The sequence below is a fragment of the Egretta garzetta genome, unplaced genomic scaffold (genome assembly GCF_000687185.1).
Source record: "Egretta garzetta isolate BGI_Z169 unplaced genomic scaffold, ASM68718v1 scaffold86, whole genome shotgun sequence".
In the NCBI taxonomy this organism is placed as follows: Eukaryota; Metazoa; Chordata; class Aves; order Pelecaniformes; family Ardeidae; genus Egretta; species Egretta garzetta.
In genome coordinates this window covers 13033-21140 of record NW_009259970.1, presented here as the reverse complement: position 1 = coordinate 21140, position 8108 = coordinate 13033, and positions in this window count along the sequence as shown.

Below are 8108 nucleotides of genomic sequence, written 5' to 3'. Positions count from 1 at the left end.
CTATAAAGAATCTTACTTGTAGAACTACTGAAATTTTTTTTTAAAAAAGCATATGAATAAATGTGACTCTGGAAAAGTTACATAATAAGAATCCCAATTATGTTGTTAGTCTCCACTAGTGATTTGAACCAGTATTTATCTATTTGTTTTACATATATTTTGTAAAAACCTTGTGTGTGCACATATGCAAGTTCTTTTGCAAAAGCTTAAATACATCTTATTTTTGCAATAAATTTTATTGGCATTAAAGGATAGCTCATCTGAAATCTTAGTATTAAAATGAATGATAATGAAATATTTAGTGCTTTTTTCTATCATCGAGTGATGTTCATTATCAGGACACCATATATGAGATCATCTCTTTGTAAATTTAAGTTGTGCAGTGACTGAGTATCAGTAACCAGTGATTCTGTGTTCAAATATTTTCTTTTACATTTACAGACATTAAAAAATACTGTATTATTGCTTAAAATTGAAATAAACTTGTTTGTTTTTTTTTCCCAAAAGTTTTTTTTTTTACTATTAAGCTGAAGAAATTGTTCTTCCAAACCTCCTCTGGACTTGTACAGTGGGAGGATATTTAGGTGCAGGATTTGTTGCTTATTTTATGTCTGCAGTTTTGTTGTATCATTGACCATGCTGTCATGGTTTAACCCTCCGAGCCAAAACCAGGACACATGCTCTAAAGCACCTTTTGAAATGTAATGGGTATCTGCAGGCACTTAGGATTGCCTGAGTGTCTTAGTATTGGGTGGTTGACTTGCTGGCAAATCTGTCCTCGGGTTAGTGCAGAGGAACTGTAAAACCAGAGAAGCTGGCTGGGAAGCCCTCAAAGGCTGAGGGACCCTGAAGGGCTGTGGACATATTCCTGCCTGCCATCACTGTGCCTCCCAGACATTAAGAGGACTCTATCTTCTTACTCTCAACAGGACTGCTACCATTCAAGCTTGTTACTATTTCATTGTATGTGGTGCAAATATGGTTTTACAATTTGTTTCTCTGAGTCAGCTGCTTTCCATTTCCATTCTTTCATAGCTTCATACCCAGAATGCTACTGTTCTACTTCCCTTTCCAGAATATTGAAAGCACATAGGAGTGGAAAGTTTAGCCATTAACCAGGTATGCTGCTTCACTGAAAAAATTACAGGATTGATCCTAAATAATAGGTTTATTTTATTATATTTCATTTTATTGCATAGATATTCCACTAGGTGTCATCTGGTGTCACCCTGAAGGGGAAGGCATAACTTCTGTGTGCATCTGTTCAAAATGTAGTCTCATGAAGGTGGATGCGGGTGCAGATTCTGGGGAACCTCTCTGCAGTTTCCTTGTAATGAATGGTCTCATCCAGCCTGAAAAAGACTCATTGCCCAGTTAGGTGAGACAGATGAGCAGGTAACTGAGGCATATATGGTTAACATGGCTTCTGATATGGTTGTTGTTCCTTTGAATTCCTTATGTTGCCACCTGTATGGGCACAGAACAACTTTAGTGTGGTGAGGGCATGTGCTATGTAGGAATCAATTATTCCTTGGTTTATTCAGCAGTTCAGCTGAACGTGCTTTTCAGAAAGAAAATGATGAGGAAAATTGGAAAGCCAAAGTATCAAAATGGAGAAAACAGCTAATCTTTTCAGAGCTGCTGAATTTGTTAGTTGTTCCGGCCTGTTCTTTTTCTAGGCATTAGCTATCAATTGCCAGCCAGTGTAGACCATATATGTTGGCCATCTTGATTGCAATATTTTTTTCTTATCAGTGAGGATAATGATCCCAGATGAGTTCTTGCTCACAGTCTTGTATTTTGTTCTCTCTTTTCTTGTGTTCACTTGCCTAGTATGCCTTTGTTAATTCACATGCCTTCTCTTTTTTTTTTCCTTGCCCTTATATTCATTCTTTCCTATTTGTGTTTCTATTTTAATGGTCTTCTCAATAAACATCTCACCCACCTACACCTGTTTCACACTAGTGAATATGGAAGTACTGTCTGTCTCATACTCTGTGTTGTACCCACTCTTTTTTTTTCCCCTGCAGTATACCCACACGCTGGCATCGATGAATGTAGGAACATTGTTTGCTGGGGCTTGCCTGGTACTCACATTCCTGATGTCGTGTCTTACAAGGGCATGTAAATAGGAGCACTGAGGATGTGCCTAAAGATCTAGGGCCAAGCACGGGAAAAGCAGTAAAATATTAAGAGGCTTTTGTTAATCTTGAGCAGAACACAAAGTGGATGCTCTGATCTAGGTGCTACTCATCCTTGTTGCTGTTTGAGTGGGGGTAGTATAGAAATAATGGATTAATGTTCTTGCTCTTCAACTAGTACAGACGTTGATGTTTCCAGAGGACAGTCCTGTCTCTACGGTTGCATCCTACTTGGTGGCTTTAATCAGGTTCTGTTGGCAAGTTTCTTGCTATGTAATCTAAAATGGCCTCAAGAAAAGTTAGGTTCAGTATGCAGCAAAGGTATGTTCACAGGGCAGGAGGGAACAGTGTTCACAGGTTCAGCTCCTTACTGTAGGCCACAACAACCAAGAAATTGTCTGCAGCTATACAGATGATGAAGTGGTTTCTGTTTCTGGGTAGAAGTAGGCATGGTCAGCTAGTAGTCCGACTTGAAGTAGACGGCTAGTAGACTGACTTGAAGAATTTGAATAGTTTCTATATTCATGGCTTCAGGTTTTACCGGTAAGGTTGGATGAATCTTACATTGCGACCAGTCTCTGCAAACTCTATTAACAATCATCTGCTGAGTGAAAACAGACTGAAGTCTAGATAGTGCTTCTGAAAACCTTACCTCAGTTGTACGCTATGACCTTTCTCTTCCCTTTTTCTTCCTAAAAGCTGTGATGTCATTGCGTGAGCCTGATTTTCTGCAACCATCGAAGTAGAAAAGGAAATCATGTGACTGGAAGCTTGGACTAGTTTTCACATGAACTTTCAGTGCTCCCATTCAATCAGGCTTCAGAGAGGTGGGTACTGTGGTTTGGGTAAAATGTGCTGTGTGCTCTTAGCGCTCTGTCAGACTCTACACACACACTTGCACAAAAGCACAGCAGTAAACAAGGCTACTTACACTTCCTGCAAGTGTACTAATTTTGAAGATGCCGGTTGTCCATCTTGCAGTTGTTTGTTTTGTATAAAATTACTGATTATAGTTTAGTCTAAGTTGGTGAGGATATTCAACCATGTTATTTTAGGGCCCCTTATCCTCCAGATGTTTTTTCCAGCACATGAACTGCTCCTGTTTGGACTTTGGGTTTTGTTTGAACATCCTGAGTGTGTTCACTATTTACTCAGACTGGCATGAACAAGTACATTGTCTTGCTCAAACTTGCAACTGGTCAAATTCTGTTCAATAGCAAGTCTCTTTATCTCTAAAGCTCCCTTCTTGTCCTTCATGGTTGACAAACCATTTGCTACAGTAAATATAGTACAGACTTTTTCCATAAGTGGTATGAAATTCATGGGTTACTAAGTTATTACTATTATGCAAAGAGTGTTTATTCTGTTTTATTTTTAAAGGTTGTCCTCTAATAGAAGCCCTCTGACCACGGTAACATGAAAAAAAAAAAAACAACAAACAAAAAAACCCCAAAAAACCCTTGTGACTGAAGTGATGTCATGTCTGTAGGCAGTGGTACTGTCACTGTACTACTTTGGCTGTATAACAAACTTTAAGGAGAAACACTGCTAATCTGCTCTGTTTCTCTCTGCACAGAAGTCTAGAGTGATTCTGAAAGGTTTACATGTCTGTGTTTCATTTTTTACTCAAGCTATCAACTTTATTAGTGAAAGGCACCACATGAAAGCTGATCACCAAACTAGTTTAGATAAGTGCTTTAAGGTTTTGTGGTGCTTAGAATGTTTGAGGAAATGGAAGGGAAGTGTTCAGTAGAATTTAAATGTTGATCATCTTTGGAAGCTTTCAAGGAAGTACTTTCTGGGTCTGTTTTGAGAAATGAGGGGGGGTGAGTTTATTTCTAAAATAAGCACACCAGTTCTTGGTTGGTGTGAATCTCCTTTTTGTGACTAAAACCTTTGAGGCTGTATTTATCCAAAAAAAAGCCAGGGAATAACTGTAATTCCTCTCTGACTTTGTTTCTGAGCATCCAAGACAAATTTAAATCATCCAATGAATATTAAGCAAGAACTTGTTTTGCAATTTCTGCCTGTATTTAATGACTAAAGACTTAATTTCAAAAGGCTTCATTTATAGACATTACACTCTCTGATACAATCAACCCATGTCTCTGAATGGAAGATGAGAACATCTAATTTTTCCACCTATTGTCATCTATTTTTATTTTTCAAACTCATTTCACAACCATAAAGGAGATGACATCTGGAAAGCCTGTTACTTCAGAGTGTGGGCAGGGATGGGTGGCACTTAAGGGTCTAAGGTGATTAATTTGTACTATTCATCACCGTTTCAGCTTTAATTTCCTTCCTGTTTCACTGTGCCTAATGATAGGATGTCTCTACTAACAGGATTTCATGGACAGCCTTTTCCATGTATGGGACAGAATGATACTATGTTATACTATATTTTTAGTTCTATTTGGGATAATATTAAAAATACCTATTTCAGGGAATACATTAGAGAAGGTTTTCCAAATTGGAGAAGACTAACTTTGTCTTCTACATTCACATTCAGGGTCTGCTGGCCTCTTGAGTCCTCCTATAAAGAAAGTTCTCTTTGCAGCAGCAAGAAGTTAATTCACTTCAAAAGTGTACCTGAAGATGGTAAAACGATTGATTTTTTTTTTTTTTTTTTTTTTTTTTTTTTTAAATACTGAAACTGACAAACAATGAAAATGTTTCCTTCAGGGGTGGGGTAGAACACTTAAAGAAAAGTCTGAGTCACTACTGGCAAATCTTAAAGCTTCTCCATGTACTGCTTCCTGTTTTCCTGGACTGATCTGAAGCTGATGGCCAATCTGATTCAACCATTTTTCTTAGACACCGTGAATGGAACATGCCCTTATGGTATATTTTTTCCAAAAAGGGAAAGCTGTATGTAGTTTTAAAAAAAAAATAAAAATCAAATAAGCTGTTTGACACACACATTAAATATTTTATTAAGTGTTGGATGACAGTCAGAGCCTAATTGTTCTGAAAAGTTTTAGCAGTTAGCTGATAATTAACTCAGTCTAACACATGTTGAAAAAGGACAGTTTCTCCCAATTGTCCACTAATTTATTTACATGATAGTATATAGAGCTTGTGTTCACAAGTTTCTCCTTTGAGTATAGGAAGTTTCCAGGCAGGCACACTTTCCGTATTTGATGTGTAACATGTCCCGTTTCGGAAGAGTCTGCCATGCTGGGCAGGGCACAACCAGCAGCTGTGAAACCAATCTGCAATACTGAGGGGGGAGGAGGAGGTGAGCAGGAAATCACAAATGAACTTGATATGGTGCATGCACCTTGTAAATGAACCAAGGGTCACAGCAAATACTGAGTCTTTATCCCTTTAATCTGTATGTTCTGCTATTTTTCCTGTGTCCAAAGAACCTCCATTTAGGCAATATTTCAAAAAAATAATTCACTGCACAATAAGCATTGTATACTGCATTTTGAAAAAGATTCTTAAAGCATGTGTAAATATTAAGTGTCTTAAAATACCGTAAAAATGTTCACTTGTACCATTGAGCTATACTTACAGCTTCTTCCTTTTATGAAGTAGATTAGTATGGATGGCAGCATAAATTGTCATAAAATACTTCCAGATCTCCTGGACCTTGTTTAAACAACCATTTTTGTATAGCCCTGCTATAGCAACAGATTTATAATACTAGGCTTACAACAGCATCCCACAGACAGCTCTGAATTTCTGCTACACTATTTATTGCTTAGTGAAACATGGTTGTGTTGCCAGGGACACTGGAGTGGGCTGGAATATCTCTAGAATTAACAACCTGGGTGACTGACCTTAGTAGTCATTTTCAGGTTCCTACTGAGGTGAAAGAATTAAAAGTGTACCAAGGCTGCGTTGTAAGGAGTGCAATAGTTTCTTTTTGGAAAAAAACCCCCAACTTTCCATTCTCACACTGTACCAAATCATGAACCAGGGAGAGATGCTTGAGGAAAAGAGTGAAAAGCCCCTTTGCCTTCTCTCCTCAAATATTCTGGTCTATACTAACTCTGCATAATACAAGTGGTTGGTGTGCTCCCTGAGAGCTGTGTTAGCCTCTTCTATGGATAGGTTTAGTTTATTTTTAGAGGGCTCTAACCAGCATGTTATAGTGTCACTTTCTCACCTTTTCCTGCTAGGGCAGACCTGGTGACTCTTCGCAGAAGGTCAGGGTGCAATGGTGCTAGGCAGCATCTGTGAATACCTGAACGGCTGTGGTAGTTGCACTCAGTCTTTAGTGAAGAGGTTTGCTCTGCCCAATGCAAAGTCACAGGGCAGTGGGCACAGGCAGCAATGTTGGCCATCTCTTGAAGTGAGGAGTAGCTGCTGCAGCACCCAAAACTGTAGCACAATTCAAGAGTCTGCCTGCTTTTCTTTATACCCACCTCTGAGACCTATGTCGAGTTGGAAACACATATCCACCCATTATCCCACCCAGCAGTCTCCCTGAAAGTAAATGAAGTTGATTCTGACAAACAGTCTTCTCTGACAGCAACAAACCATTAAAAAAAAAAAAAAAATCCTAACTAGCCATGCTATGAAACTTCATACAGGTGTTTGGCTAAATCATAGCAAAATTGTGAAATTGCAGTAAAGGAAGACTATGCCCATACTAATTTAAGGGATTTGCAGTCAAAAGTATAATGTTACTTGAAGGCAGTGTCCGTTTAGAGGGTAGCTGGTAGTTCATAGTTCTCTTTTGTCTTCTGTGAGGTTGAAGCTATGCAAACAGTGACGTTTGGTCCATGTTAACTGTGTCAGAACAAACACGAGGATGCCCCTTATGTGGGAGGCATAGTTGTTATTCCTACTTCACAGGAATTAGATTTATTGCTACTGATCCTGGAAAAATAACTAATGTAAGAGAGTACCAACTGGAGACTGGATTACATTGTTTCAGGAGCATTCAGGCTTTGCAATCAGTAGGGTCCCCCAGGTATACATATGTAATGAAAGGGAAATAATACTGCAAGACCAGATTCTTTTCTTCTGCATTTACTGGTCTTGAAAGTAGGAAGATGTGATTTCTAGTGCTTCCAGCTATGACACTAGGCGATGGTGGTAGCAACTTCCACTTAACTGTATTCCTTTCAGCAGAGTTTTGCTTGTAACACTGAATATTTTGTCCTCCCTTGGAGGTCCCAAGGTCTCCGAAGGGTGGCAGTGTGAACACAGTCTGCTCTCACCATGAGGTGACTGGGTTTACAGCTTCTTCATTTAGTATGGAATAATGGAGTGTGTCTGACTAAGCTCATGTCGTTTTGGAAAATGGAAAAATCTGTAAGGGTGAGATAAAATCTTGTATTGCCACCCGTGTGATAGCTGTGTCTCATGATGGTAACTCATCAAGACCAGGGCATGCTTTGATTTATTTTCGTTATGAACTTTAATGTCACAAGATCTTAAACACTTCAGATTTAGTAGTGCCCATGTTCATAGCTGCATTGTTCAAACATAATGGCAACTTTTCTTCTTTAACTTTAGTTCTCATCACTACCCACTGTGGTATAGGCTATTAATAACATTGCATATTTTACAGAGTATATTTAATGCAATGTCTGCACTGAAATTAAATTACCTTTGATGCTAGTGCTGGTATTGTAAACCAGACTCTGGATCTTGGCAAGATTAGGTTGAGTAGTACCAATATCACAAAGAATGTGACTGCTAGTGAGTCTCATCAGTTACTGCCTCTCTACATGAGCAAGCATGAGTGATCTGCTGTGCTCAGCACATCAGTGTTGAAGCAGATTAAACGGTGGGGTCAGTGATTAAATGGTTTCTATATTTGGGATTTGACTCAGGTGCTGGTAGCAGGAGGAGTATGAAAAATAGGATGGAAATTTTTGTTCTGGTTTTGTTTTTCTTTATGGGGGTTGTGAGGATGGATCCTATGTAGGTCAGGATCACCTACTCCAGATAACTAAGTTTGTAGTTGTGTAAAATAAGTTAAAAAAAGAGAAAAGGTGGTGTAGG